Source organism: Lissotriton helveticus, chromosome 2_1 (genome assembly GCF_964261635.1).
Source record: "Lissotriton helveticus chromosome 2_1, aLisHel1.1, whole genome shotgun sequence".
NCBI lineage: Eukaryota > Metazoa > Chordata > Amphibia > Caudata > Salamandridae > Lissotriton > Lissotriton helveticus.
This window is the reverse complement of record NC_136059.1, coordinates 516,499,043-516,514,522: the sequence shown is the minus strand read 5'-3', so window position 1 is coordinate 516,514,522 and position 15,480 is coordinate 516,499,043. Positions and strand designations below refer to the sequence as shown.

Sequence of the window (15,480 nt, the reverse complement as noted above, 5' to 3'; positions counted from 1 at the left end):
GGTATTGCTTAATAGCTGTACTATAGAGCTTTTTAGATTAGGGTCATTGCTCCTTCTCCATGCTCTCTCTGACCTCTTACACTCTTTACGCAAGAAAGCAATCTCAGTATTGTACCATGGACTAGATTTGGTGCAGCGGCCTTTAGACCATTTTACTGGAATGAGAGGGTCAAGAGACAGTCAGACAGTGATTTGTCGACAGAGTCTGGGACAGCTGAAAGAGTGGGCGGGGATGAACAAAGAAGATCATAGAGTTGTGTAATATTAAATTTATGCCATGGGCGCCTAAGTGTGCGCTTCAGAGGCTCTCTGCTCATAGGTGTAATCCCAGGGAGTGTCACTGTTATGAGGTGATGATCCAACCAACACATCGGGGAGGGAGAGTAGACAGTCAAAAGAGCAAGATTGGTAAAAACAGGGTCCAACAAATGACCATCAGAGTGCGTGGGCCCTTGCACCAGCTGGAGAAGTTGACACGCTGCAAGATCAGCCAGAAAATTACCCAAGTCGGCGTCATGAGGATTATCCAAATGCAAATTCAGATCCCCAAGGATACTGAAATTATGCTCTCATAGCTAGAAGCGCTACAGCGTCAATTAAGGCCGTTCTGAACTCTTTGGAGGGACCAGGTGGACGATAGATCAGTAAGCCCGACAGAGTATAATTAGCATTAAAGGATGATATGCGAAATCAGCCTCTCGCCCCCAACATACCTAAAAGGATTTCCAGGGTATTGGAGACCAGTGGGGCATCCAGGAATGATGGCCATATCCCATGTGATGTACCCGCTATTTTAGTAAATTGTACGAATTGGCCTGGTCCCAGGTATTTATAAAGGATGGTTAGAAAGAATGACTTGCTTTGGGCCCATTGAGAGCTGACCATAAAAATAGCCCAATAGAAAAAGAGACTCTAGCATGTTATTGAGGAATGGAACATAAGCATCGGTTTGAGTTAGTTATGTTGATTTCTGTGTATACTGATTTGAGGCTGCGTGTGGATAAATTGTCTACAAAGTCTGAAGGGAAAGCAACACAAAGTTAAAATTTTAGATGCAGGATTACAATTTCGATTTATTGTACCTGCACAGTTGTAAAATGTTGTGAATGATTGTCAAGGATGCTTGTAAACAAAGAGGTAAGTGGAAGCTGTGAGGAGGAAGATGATGTTATGATTGCCAATCTATTTGCGGCGATCACTAAAGAGGAATGGTTGCAGGAGTATGAGAAAGGTGAAACAAAAATGAGTGTTAGGTTATGCAACACAAGGATGATCAAATAGGGGGAGTTTGGATGGCGAAGTGGGAAATTATTTAATTGAGTGTTTATGAGGGAGGGTTATTATACAAAGGAGAGTTATTCGTCGAGTCCATTTCTTTTAGAGAGAGAGTGTGGAACATAGCACGGAAGGGTCATCATGGTATTAGACGGATGAAACGCAGATTGTGTTCAGATTTAGGGTGGCTGGGTGTGGCCAGATCCCAGGTAAAGAAGGTGTGTTCTTTTCTTGCTTGTGTGTAGAGTAATACATCACAGATGATGACTTTGCATCTAACTATTAATTACGTTTCTGATGGTGTCCCATTAATGTGGCCAGTCACTAAATTCGTGGAACAAGTTTAAAAGTGGTAGAGTTAGTATCGATGAGAAGCATTTGTAATGATACGCCTGTATTGCATTGTATTTCCTGCATCCGCAACTGTGTAAATGTACAGGCTTGTCACAACTGTGCAACCACCTGTATGTCGCTGCGGGCTCACTGCGAATACCATGGCTAGGCACTTGAGTAACTTGTAATTCTTTCTACTTACTTATTTACTTTGTTTTTCTCATGATTTGTATTCCTCAGGATTTGTTTTTGTATTGCTCATAATTTGCATTTCCCATGATTTCTCATGATTTCATTACTGTATTGTTTAGTTATTTGTTCTTTTCTTAAAATTCAATAAAAAAGATTTGAATAAAAAAAATGTAATTACGTTTTTAGCTCAAAGTGCATGAGAGAAGTCCAGGTAGATATTCAGTCATTTTCTGTGAAAGGTATGGGTGCAAGGTTGGTTCTAGTGTAGTTGTATAATTTTTCTAAATGTCCCAAGGCCAGTCAAACCATTAAGTTCCTCAGCGAGGTATTCACCAGAGAAGTGTTGTTGAAACATTTGGTTTCTGACAACAGTGTGCAGCTTGTGTCTGGTAAATTGAAGTGTTTTCTGGAAGGACTCTGATTTGAACACCAAAGAACTTAGTTTATTTCTCCACAGGAATGGAAATATTGGGCTTTTGTGGGAGGCAAGATGGCCGACTGACCTCGACTAGAGCCGCTGCTGCCTTTCCCCTCTGCACCCACTTGAAAATGCTGGGGTAGTAGTGAGCTTAACAAAGAACATTAAACGAAAACAAAGGAAAGAACCTATCTTCATTTAAGACACTTACCTTCGATATGACATGCGGTTGCTGAATACCGGGATCCCGCTGAGGACAAGAGTGCTTGCTACGGTCCTGCATCTGCTGACTCGGTACACCCGTCGCTCATCTGGTGCATCGCATGAGCTTCCTCGCCGCTTGGACTGGGCTATGGCTCTGAGACTGGATAAGGCAGATAAGGCGGTTAACACCTTGGGTGCTCATGACGAGGTCAGCTCGTCATGAGCTATAGCGCTCCGGTGCTCATGACGAGCTGAGCTCGTCATGACTGCGCCCGTTCCATGGAACGCTCGCACGCTGGGCTGATTCCCTTGCTGTGCTGAACGTTCCATGGGAACGGGTGTGGCCATGACAAGCTCAGCTCTTCATGAGCACCAGAGCGCCGGAGCTCATGACGAGCTGACCTCGTCATGAGCACCGGTGCGCTGTACGCGCCCCCCTCCCCCCCCAGCACAGCGGGAGAAACAGCTCCGCACGGAAGGGTTAAAGGGGGGCCGAAAGACCCTCCAAGTATGTCATCAGGCTCGGTGGGGGCCCGCGGGAGCTCCAGTGCCCCCAAGGCTAAAGCTACAGCTAACGCCGGGGATACTGCCTCAGCGCAGGGGTTAAATTTGGGACGACGCAGCGGCCAGGCAAAAAGTGCTGACGGCGGCCTGAACGATGTTGGCGCTGCCGGGGGAACTCTGCTCCAGATGGCAGTGGCGGCCTCAGAAGGTGCGCTGAGGCAGCCCACTGTAGTTGAGGCATTCTCGTTGTCTTCACCTACCGCTCCGCTCGCAAAGGCTAAAGGTATTAAAGAGACTTCTCTCGATCAGACGACTCCCGGAGCTGCAGAGTTTGGTGTGCTCAGCTTGTAAACAGGGCTGGAAGCATTACCCGGACTGGATCAGCAGTTGGAATCAGATTTGGATCTGACTCCCCAAGATGGAAACCTGCAGGTAGGTCCTGTAGCTTGTACAGACCCACTCAAAAATAATGTAACAAGTGTACCTTTACCACAAGGATTGGAACCTGTTCTGCTGAAGGACAGTAATCTACCAGCAACCACAACGCCTACTGAGCCTGCTGGAATAAGCTGCAATAACAGTAATAACTGCATCAATATAGCTGACATCAAGGGGGGATTACTCTACATGCGCAATGCTGACACTAATGCTACAGACAGTGATTCTAGGCAAGTGCCCCAGCTCCTGGCTGCAACAACGCGTGACTCAATTATCTCTAGCGGTTAGGATTCTGGAGAATCCTCAGCAGTGCAAAAAGCCCACTATAATAAATCAATTTCGCAAAAGCGAAGAATAAGAGCAAAAGCCAGCTCTGTAAAAAACGATCTGACCACTGTGAGAAATCTGGATTGGGACTATCCCGCCACAAGTATGGTTTATGAGAACACAGGCCTCACGACAACTGATGATTCAGAAAAGGGGGGTGGTGGTGATGAACAGAGTGTCTGAATTAAGCAGACCACTCTTACCCAGTCCAAAGATCAGGGCTTGATCCATCACCGTTATTTATCTCACTGCCCCATCCCAGCTCAGAACCTGGCTATATGCAAATTAGTCTGTCCCTGGCCCAGTGCATCATGGGAACAGGGCAGACCAAACTACCAAGCCAATTCTTCACCAGAAAGGAGACAAGCTACCGGGGACCGGTTTCTGGCATTTCAGCCTCTTCGGCCCGGCTTGCTTGAATCCTGATGGAGCAGTGAGAAAGGGACTCATGTCTGAGTATACCCTGCCACACCTATAGTGGCCAAAAACGATTCAGAAAAGGGGGTGGTGATGAACAGAGTGTCTGAATTAAGCAGACCACTCTTACCCAGTCCAAAGATCAGGGCTTGATCCATCACCGTTATTTATCTCACTGCCCCATCCCAGCTCAGAACCTGGCTATATGCAAATTAGTCTGTCCCTGGCCCAGTGCATCATGGGAACAGGGCAGACCAAACTACCAAGCCAATTCTTCACCAGAAAGGAGACAAGCTACCGGGGACCGGTTTCTGGCATTTCAGCCTCTTCGGCCCGGCTTGCTTGAATCCTGATGGAGCAGTGAGAAAGGGACTCATGTCTGAGTATACCCTGCCACACCTATAGTGGCCAAAAACGATTCAGAAAAGGGGGTGGTGATGAACAGAGTGTCTGAATTAAGCAGACCACTCTTACCCAGTCCAAAGATCAGGGCTTGATCCATCACCGTTATTTATCTCACTGCCCCATCCCAGCTCAGAACCTGGCTATATGCAAATTAGTCTGTCCCTGGCCCAGTGCATCATGGGAACAGGGCAGACCAAACTACCAAGCCAATTCTTCACCAGAAAGGAGACAAGCTACCGGGGACCGGTTTCTGGCATTTCAGCCTCTTCGGCCCGGCTTGCTTGAATCCTGATGGAGCAGTGAGAAAGGGACTCATGTCTGAGTATACCCTGCCACACCTATAGTGGCCAAAAACGATTCAGAAAAGGGGGTGGTGATGAACAGAGTGTCTGAATTAAGCAGACCACTCTTACCCAGTCCAAAGATCAGGGCTTGATCCATCACCGTTATTTATCTCACTGCCCCATCCCAGCTCAGAACCTGGCTATATGCAAATTAGTCTGTCCCTGGCCCAGTGCATCATGGGAACAGGGCAGACCAAACTACCAAGCCAATTCTTCACCAGAAAGGAGACAAGCTACCGGGGACCGGTTTCTGGCATTTCAGCCTCTTCGGCCCGGCTTGCTTGAATCCTGATGGAGCAGTGAGAAAGGGACTCATGTCTGAGTATACCCTGCCACACCTATAGTGGCCAAAAACGATTCAGAAAAGGGGGTGGTGATGAACAGAGTGTCTGAATTAAGCAGACCACTCTTACCCAGTCCAAAGATCAGGGCTTGATCCATCACCGTTATTTATCTCACTGCCCCATCCCAGCTCAGAACCTGGCTATATGCAAATTAGTCTGTCCCTGGCCCAGTGCATCATGGGAACAGGGCAGACCAAACTACCAAGCCAATTCTTCACCAGAAAGGAGACAAGCTACCGGGGACCGGTTTCTGGCATTTCAGCCTCTTCGGCCCGGCTTGCTTGAATCCTGATGGAGCAGTGAGAAAGGGACTCATGTCTGAGTATACCCTGCCACACCTATAGTGGCCAAAAACGATTCAGAAAAGGGGGTGGTGATTAACAGAGTGTCTGAATTAAGCAGACCACTCTTACCCAGTCCAAAGATCAGGGCTTGATCCATCACCGTTATTTATCTCACTGCCCCATCCCAGCTCAGAACCTGGCTATATGCAAATTAGTCTGTCCCTGGCCCAGTGCATCATGGGAACAGGGCAGACCAAACTACCAAGCCAATTCTTCACCAGAAAGGAGACAAGCTACCGGGGACCGGTTTCTGGCATTTCAGCCTCTTCGGCCCGGCTTGCTTGAATCCTGATGGAGCAGTGAGAAAGGGACTCATGTCTGAGTATACCCTGCCACACCTATAGTGGCCAAAAACGATTCAGAAAAGGGGGTGGTGATGAACAGAGTGTCTGAATTAAGCAGACCACTCTTACCCAGTCCAAAGATCAGGGCTTGATCCATCACCGTTATTTAACTCACTGCCCCATCCCAGCTCAGAACCTGGCTATATGCAAATTAGTCTGTCCCTGGCCCAGTGCATCATGGGAACAGGGCAGACCAAACTACCAAGCCAATTCTTCACCAGAAAGGAGACAAGCTACCGGGGACCGGTTTCTGGCATTTCAGCCTCTTCGGCCCGGCTTGCTTGAATCCTGATGGAGCAGTGAGAAAGGGACTCATGTCTGAGTATACCCTGCCACACCTATAGTGGCCAAAAACGATTCAGAAAAGGGGGTGGTGATGAACAGAGTGTCTGAATTAAGCAGACCACTCTTACCCAGTCCAAAGATCAGGGCTTGATCCATCACCGTTATTTATCTCACTGCCCCATCCCAGCTCAGAACCTGGCTATATGCAAATTAGTCTGTCCCTGGCCCAGTGCATACAGCCAGGTTCTGAAACTGGGATGGTGCAATGAGCTAAAAAACGGTGTTGGATCTAGCCCTGATCTCTTGACTGGGTGAGAGTACTCTGCTTAATTCAGAGACTCTGTCCATCACCACCCCTTGTTGTAAATAATTTTGTCCACCCTAAGCGTGGTAGGGTATACTCAGATGTGAGTCCCTTGCTCATTGCACCATCAGGATTCAAGCAAGCCGGGCCGAAGACGCCTGAAATGGCAGAAACCGGTCCACGGAAGCTTGTTTCCTTCCCAGTGTAAGAATTGGCTTTTGTAGTCTGGTCTGCCCTGTTCCCATGATGCACTGGGCCAGGGACAGACTAATTTGCATACAGCCAGGTTCTGAAACTGGGATGGTGCAATGAGCTAAAAAACGGTGTTGGATCTAGCCCTGATCTCTTGACTGGGTGAGAGTACTCTGCTTAATTCAGAGACTCTGTCCATCACCACCCCTTGTTGTAAATAATTTTGTCCACCCTAAGCGTGGTAGGGTATACTCAGATGTGAGTCCCTTGCTCATTGCACCATCAGGATTCAAGCAAGCCGGGCCGAAGACGCCTGAAATGGCAGAAACCGGTCCACGGAAGCTTGTTTCCTTCCCAGTGTAAGAATTGGCTTTTGTAGTCTGGTCTGCCCTGTTCCCATGATGCACTGGGCCAGGGACAGACTAATTTGCATACAGCCAGGTTCTGAAACTGGGATGGTGCAATGAGCTAAAAAACGGTGTTGGATCTAGCCCTGATCTCTTGACTGGGTGAGAGTACTCTGCTTAATTCAGAGACTCTGTCCATCACCACCCCTTGTTGTAAATAATTTTGTCCACCCTAAGCGTGGTAGGGTATACTCAGATGTGAATCCCTTGCTCATTGCACCATCAGGATTCAAGCAAGCCGGGCCGAAGACGCCTGAAATGGCAGAAACCGGTCCACGGAAGCTTGTTTCCTTCCCAGTGTAAGAATTGGCTTTTGTAGTCTGGTCTGCCCTGTTCCCATGATGCACTGGGCCAGGGACAGACTAATTTGCATACAGCCAGGTTCTGAAACTGGGATGGTGCAATGAGCTAAAAAACGGTGTTGGATCTAGCCCTGATCTCTTGACTGGGTGAGAGTACTCTGCTTAATTCAGAGACTCTGTCCATCACCACCCCTTGTTGTAAATAATTTTGTCCACCCTAAGCGTGGTAGGGTATACTCAGATGTGAGTCCCTTGCTCATTGCACCATCAGGATTCAAGCAAGCCGGGCCGAAGACGCCTGAAATGGCAGAAACCGGTCCACGGAAGCTTGTTTCCTTCCCAGTGTAAGAATTGGCTTTTGTAGTCTGGTCTGCCCTGTTCCCATGATGCACTGGGCCAGGGACAGACTAATTTGCATACAGCCAGGTTCTGAAACTGGGATGGTGCAATGAGCTAAAAAACGGTGTTGGATCTAGCCCTGATCTCTTGACTGGGTGAGAGTACTCTGCTTAATTCAGAGACTCTGTCCATCACCACCCCTTGTTGTAAATAATTTTGTCCACCCTAAGCGTGGTAGGGTATACTCAGATGTGAGTCCCTTGCTCATTGCACCATCAGGATTCAAGCAAGCCGGGCCGAAGACGCCTGAAATGGCAGAAACCGGTCCACGGAAGCTTGTTTCCTTCCCAGTGTAAGAATTGGCTTTTGTAGTCTGGTCTGCCCTGTTCCCATGATGCACTGGGCCAGGGACAGACTAATTTGCATACAGCCAGGTTCTGAAACTGGGATGGTGCAATGAGCTAAAAAACGGTGTTGGATCTAGCCCTGATCTCTTGACTGGGTGAGAGTACTCTGCTTAATTCAGAGACTCTGTCCATCACCACCCCTTGTTGTAAATAATTTTGTCCACCCTAAGCGTGGTAGGGTATACTCAGATGTGAGTCCCTTGCTCATTGCACCATCAGGATTCAAGCAAGCCGGGCCGAAGACGCCTGAAATGGCAGAAACCGGTCCACGGAAGCTTGTTTCCTTCCCAGTGTAAGAATTGGCTTTTGTAGTCTGGTCTGCCCTGTTCCCATGATGCACTGGGCCAGGGACAGACTAATTTGCATACAGCCAGGTTCTGAAACTGGGATGGTGCAATGAGCTAAAAAACGGTGTTGGATCTAGCCCTGATCTCTTGACTGGGTGAGAGTACTCTGCTTAATTCAGAGACTCTGTCCATCACCACCCCTTGTTGTAAATAATTTTGTCCACCCTAAGCGTGGTAGGGTATACTCAGATGTGAGTCCCTTGCTCATTGCACCATCAGGATTCAAGCAAGCCGGGCCGAAGACGCCTGAAATGGCAGAAACCGGTCCACGGAAGCTTGTTTCCTTCCCAGTGTAAGAATTGGCTTTTGTAGTCTGGTCTGCCCTGTTCCCATGATGCACTGGGCCAGGGACAGACTAATTTGCATACAGCCAGGTTCTGAAACTGGGATGGTGCAATGAGCTAAAAAACGGTGTTGGATCTAGCCCTGATCTCTTGACTGGGTGAGAGTACTCTGCTTAATTCAGAGACTCTGTCCATCACCACCCCTTGTTGTAAACAATTTTGTCCACCCTAAGCGTGGTAGGGTATACTCAGATGTGAGTCCCTTGCTCATTGCACCATCAGGATTCAAGCAAGCCGGGCCGAAGACGCCTGAAATGGCAGAAACCGGTCCACGGAAGCTTGTTTCCTTCCCAGTGTAAGAATTGGCTTTTGTAGTCTGGTCTGCCCTGTTCCCATGATGCACTGGGCCAGGGACAGACTAATTTGCATACAGCCAGGTTCTGAAACTGGGATGGTGCAATGAGCTAAAAAACGGTGTTGGATCTAGCCCTGATCTCTTGACTGGGTGAGAGTACTCTGCTTAATTCAGAGACTCTGTCCATCACCACCCCTTGTTGTAAATAATTTTGTCCACCCTAAGCGTGGTAGGGTATACTCAGATGTGAGTCCCTTGCTCATTGCACCATCAGGATTCAAGCAAGCCGGGCCGAAGACGCCTGAAATGGCAGAAACCGGTCCACGGAAGCTTGTTTCCTTCCCAGTGTAAGAATTGGCTTTTGTAGTCTGGTCTGCCCTGTTCCCATGATGCACTGGGCCAGGGACAGACTAATTTGCATACAGCCAGGTTCTGAAACTGGGATGGTGCAATGAGCTAAAAAACGGTGTTGGATCTAGCCCTGATCTCTTGACTGGGTGAGAGTACTCTGCTTAATTCAGAGACTCTGTCCATCACCACCCCTTGTTGTAAATAATTTTGTCCACCCTAAGCGTGGTAGGGTATACTCAGATGTGAGTCCCTTGCTCATTGCACCATCAGGATTCAAGCAAGCCGGGCCGAAGACGCCTGAAATGGCAGAAACCGGTCCACGGAAGCTTGTTTCCTTCCCAGTGTAAGAATTGGCTTTTGTAGTCTGGTCTGCCCTGTTCCCATGATGCACTGGGCCAGGGACAGACTAATTTGCATACAGCCAGGTTCTGAAACTGGGATGGTGCAATGAGCTAAAAAACGGTGTTGGATCTAGCCCTGATCTCTTGACTGGGTGAGAGTACTCTGCTTAATTCAGAGACTCTGTCCATCACCACCCCTTGTTGTAAACTATTTTGTCCACCCTAAGCGTGGTAGGGTATACTCAGATGTGAGTCCCTTGCTCATTGCACCATCAGGATTCAAGCAAGCCGGGCCGAAGACGCCTGAAATGGCAGAAACCGGTCCCCGGAAGCTTGTTTCCTTCCCAGTGTAAGAATTGGCTTTTGTAGTCTGGTCTGCCCTGTTCCCATGATGCACTGGGCCAGGGACAGACTAATTTGCATACAGCCAGGTTCTGAAACTGGGATGGTGCAATGAGCTAAAAAACGGTGTTGGATCTAGCCCTGATCTCTTGACTGGGTGAGAGTACTCTGCTTAATTCAGAGACTCTGTCCATCACCACCCCTTGTTGTAAATAATTTTGTCCACCCTAAGCGTGGTAGGGTATACTCAGATGTGAGTCCCTTGCTCATTGCACCATCAGGATTCAAGCAAGCCGGGCCGAAGACGCCTGAAATGGCAGAAACCGGTCCACGGAAGCTTGTTTCCTTCCCAGTGTAAGAATTGGCTTTTGTAGTCTGGTCTGCCCTGTTCCCATGATGCACTGGGCCAGGGACAGACTAATTTGCATACAGCCAGGTTCTGAAACTGGGATGGTGCAATGAGCTAAAAAACGGTGTTGGATCTAGCCCTGATCTCTTGACTGGGTGAGAGTACTCTGCTTAATTCAGAGACTCTGTCCATCACCACCCCTTGTTGTAAATAATTTTGTCCACCCTAAGCGTGGTAGGGTATACTCAGATGTGAGTCCCTTGCTCATTGCACCATCAGGATTCAAGCAAGCCGGGCCGAAGACGCCTGAAATGGCAGAAACCGGTCCACGGAAGCTTGTTTCCTTCCCAGTGTAAGAATTGGCTTTTGTAGTCTGGTCTGCCCTGTTCCCATGATGCACTGGGCCAGGGACAGACTAATTTGCATACAGCCAGGTTCTGAAACTGGGATGGTGCAATGAGCTAAAAAACGGTGTTGGATCTAGCCCTGATCTCTTGACTGGGTGAGAGTACTCTGCTTAATTCAGAGACTCTGTCCATCACCACCCCTTGTTGTAAATAATTTTGTCCACCCTAAGCGTGGTAGGGTATACTCAGATGTGAGTCCCTTGCTCATTGCACCATCAGGATTCAAGCAAGCCGGGCCGAAGACGCCTGAAATGGCAGAAACCGGTCCACGGAAGCTTGTTTCCTTCCCAGTGTAAGAATTGGCTTTTGTAGTCTGCTCTGCCCTGTTCCCATGATGCACTGGGCCAGGGACAGACTAATTTGCATACAGCCAGGTTCTGAAACTGGGATGGTGCAATGAGCTAAAAAACGGTGTTGGATCTAGCCCTGATCTCTTGACTGGGTGAGAGTACTCTGCTTAATTCAGAGACTCTGTCCATCACCACCCCTTGTTGTAAATAATCACGACAACTGATGGCACAGCTGCACCCCCCGGTTCTGCTACCCCCCCCCCCCCCCTTTGGATTTAATATATTCCACCCTAAAACAAATACAGGGCGAGGCCAGAATAGAAAGTAGGCGGGCGCTACAAGCAACAAAAAATCTACAGGCCTCAATTCGTAAAGCAAAGAAATGATGTACTGAAATGGCTGAAAGGGCCACACAAGTGGAGGACCGAACAGTGGCTTTGGAGGAAGCGGTTGATAAACTACAGGAGTCCAAGGGACAGCAGGAAAAACAGGCATTGGACATGTGCTTAAAACTCGAGGATTTTGAGACGACAAAGGAGAAATAACGTTAGATTACTTGGAATTGCCGAAAAGGCAGAGGGGGGAACATAATGACCTTTGTTGTATCCCTGCTAAAAGGTGCACTTTCGGAACTCACACAGTGGAACTGGGGCACTGAGGTGCAGCGTGCCCACCGCTTTCCAATCATGCGGAAACAAAATTATTCAGCTGGGCAAGAAAAGCGCCCCAGAGCAATCTTGATTTACATTGAGAACTTTTTGCTTCGGCAAGCTATAATAGATATGGTTAGACCAGACGCTAAGAGTATTAGAATGTGTGTTTGCCGGGAGGCCTTTACTATATGCTCGGTGTATGGCTCAACTGCTGACGACCCAGAGGTATTTGAGCACTTGGACATGGAGCTAGCCAATTGGCCTACCCCTTTAATAGTATGCGGTGATTTCAACATCAATGGGCTGTGGGGTAGTGGGGGAGATATATATTCAGGTCGGGAAAAGGGGGTTTTTAAGGCACTTACGAACTTGTCCAGCAATCATGGGCTTACTGACTTATGGAATCATTTAAACTGTAAGGATCCCGGTAGCACATTCTTCTGTGCTCCACACAAGGCAGTTTTCATACTTGATTACTTTTTCATCTCTTATTCTCTAGGACACCGGGCAAGGATATAAAAGTACCCTAGGATATTATCTGATCGTAACCCTTTAGCCCCTACCCTGGCTTTTACTAGTGGTCTGTGTAGTGAACGGACATGGACTTTTGAAAGGGGGCTCCTAACAGATCCCAAATATGTCTTGCATATGAAGGGATGGATTACATCATATTGGGATATAAATAGATATAGCGCGAGCTCCGGAGTTGTGTGGGACACTTTTAAGGCGAGTATCAGAGGGGAGACACTCGGCTTTAGCCTCTCTCGACAAAAGAGGGAAGCATGTCGGGTGGCAGAACTGTATAAATCGCTGGCTAGCATTGAGTGGGAGTTCGCAACTGCAGTAAATGCTGGCTTATCTGCCGACGATATTTTACTTCAGCTGGCTTGGGCCAAGGCAGAAATAGGAGATTGTGCTGCCGCGAAGGCAGCCAAGCTTTTTTCAACCAAGCGAGGACATTGTTACGAATTTAGCAAACGTGTTGGCCATATGCTGGCAGCTAGACTCAAACAAAGGAGTGTCAAGAGCGAAATAAATGAGATGAGTGGGAATCTAGTTAAGGAACGTAATCCATCCGTACCAACACAGGTATATCCCTGGGAGAAGGACCATCCAGCATATCCGAAGGGCAATAACCTTGTTTGATGCAGCAGAGGTCTCAGGGGACCCTATGGCTATGCTACTCTTGGATGCAGAGAAAGCTTTCAATAGGATCTCCTGGGATTATCCATGGCAGGCAATTACATGGTTTTGAATTGGGCAGGAGTTTATAAAATCTATTCGCACCATGTATAGCGCACCAATAGCTCGCCTTAGAATTAATGGGAAGTACAGTCCGTCTTTCAAGATCATGCGGGGTACCAGGCAGGGCTGCCCCTGCTCGCTCTTATTATTCGCCATATACATTGATCCCCTAATACGGCAGTCGGAGGCATGTCGGGAGATTGAGCCTGTTATCTACCACGGGGCTGCCACAAAAGTTTTAGCATACGCCAATGACGTTGCTTTAGTTACCCCTAACACTGTAGCAGCGATAGCGGCAGTTGAGGAAATAGCCTCAGCTTTTGGCTTGATCTCCGGATATGCCCTAAACAAACAGAAGACCCAGATTGTCTTGAATGGGAAGATAAGCCGCTCCGATTTACGGATGACAGACTCAGTGACATATTTTGGGATTACTATAACTCCAGAATTTAGTGGCTATTAATATTGATCCCATTATCCGGAAGGCCAACGTAGATTTTGATGAATTTCATAACCTGCATATGTCACTGGTTGGCCGCTGTAATGTGATAAAAATGATTTTTTTGCCAAAAATACTGTACCTGTTTAGGACAATACCTTTGGGATGTGGGAAGAACTGGTTTACCGTACTGGATAATCTGGCCAACAAATTTGTCTGGGCTCACGGCAAAACCTGGAGGGCCCTACGCTTTATAACTTTACCCCAATCAAGGGGAGGCTGGGTGGTCCCGGATTTCAAGCTCTATTATTGGGCCGTAGCTCTCTACTATATGGGTGGATTACTGAGTGGCCGATCTGAAAACCCCAGCATGGAAGATAAGATCCCAGATGTATATAGGCTACTGGGGGAAGATTAAAAAAACTGCTTTATGAAATTCAGTGAGCCTAGCTACTTCAAGCGAACTAAATTTAGAACTCTGCAGACTGCCTTTAAAATCTAGACTACTTTTAACACTCATCTCAGTTTTATAAATATTTACAGTTGAGACATGCCCTCCACACGCATATCATGGATGATACGAGGCTCCCCTAATACAACCCTGCTGAGGCTCAGACAATGATGAGAGACTTGGCTGGGGAGGGGGTCTCCCGTATTTACCGCACCCTAATCAACAACACTCCCACATCCCTAGACAAGTTGAGGGATCAACCCCCCCCTTGACGAGGTGGACTGGCGTGATGCCCTTATGGGCCCCAGGATAGTCACCGTCTCTGCCAAACTCAAGCTGATTCAGCTCTACTATCTACATGCTGCATATCTCACTCCCAAGCGCCTGTATCGAGCGGGTCTGCGCCCAGACGCGTCATGTGCCAGATGTTACCACGCTCCGGCCAACTTCCTCCATATGGTTTGGGGCAGTTTTGGGGATCCATTGAAATGGAGCTGACAGGGGTCTTGGGCTGGGATGTCCTCCATGACCCTCGGCACTCCCAGCTGGGGATCACTCATGAGCTTGATGGGCCCAGGAGTGAAAGTTGTGTTCGAGGCATATGAGCTGCAGATTGCACACTATGCATAGAATGCCACCTAGTGTTGGGCCCGGATGTTTGCAGTTTGTTTTGTTGTGGAAAAGTCTTTGGAAGTAATGGGATAGGTGACTCCTCCTTTGGATGATACAGCGCATGGTCATCCGCTCCATCCCCAGATTGTTTGTTTCTGCCACCGGGCTCGGATGTGTTTCCAGCGCTCCGTGTTGAAACCGAATTCCTTCGGCGTGCAATCCTCACCAATTTTCAGAAAATACGTTTCTAATGCTTTTCCACTCGACGTTATTCTTCAACGTCGAATATTTCGATTCCGGTCGTCTTCAACGGCCTTCGGGCCTAACTAGGCCTCAACTCCAGCTCATGGAATGGACACCATTCAAGAAGTGTCCTCAATGTGGGTCGAAGTTTCCCCACACCAACCTTCACGAGGTGTGTAACCTCTGCCTTTCTCCAGAGCACGAGGCAAAGGACTGTTCAGCTTGTGCCTCTTTCCGCTCCAAAAAGACTATCCGGGACCGAAGAGCGAGAAGAACAATGGCTCGATCTTCAACTTCCATTCCGGACGACATCTTTGAGGAAGGCGTCAATGTCCCAGAACAACAAGACGTCGACAGCGGTTCCGAACAGGAAGAAGATTCGGATGTCGAGGACATCACTCCAGCGCATAGGGTCATAAGTAAGACCGTCGACCCCGACCCTTCCTCGACACCCCCAAAGAAGGCCTCGGTTACACCCTCGCCCTCGGGCTCGGGTGCACACGACACTCCGCTTCTACTGCCCCACCTCCGGACTCGAGTCAGCCTTCGCATGGTGCCGGCGCCAACTTACTGGCACCGAAAAAGACATTGGCACCGGCTACGCCGACGTCCAAACTATCGACGCCGAAACCCACACCTCCTTCGG

The 15,480-nt window shown here is 48.4% G+C and overlaps 1 protein-coding gene across 2 annotated transcripts in view; it reads left to right on the top strand.

The window, feature by feature from the left end:
- Positions 1–15,480, top strand: part of TRIM23 (tripartite motif containing 23) — a 712,673-nt gene that overhangs the window by 504,272 nt on the left and 192,921 nt on the right. The window lies entirely within an intron of this gene.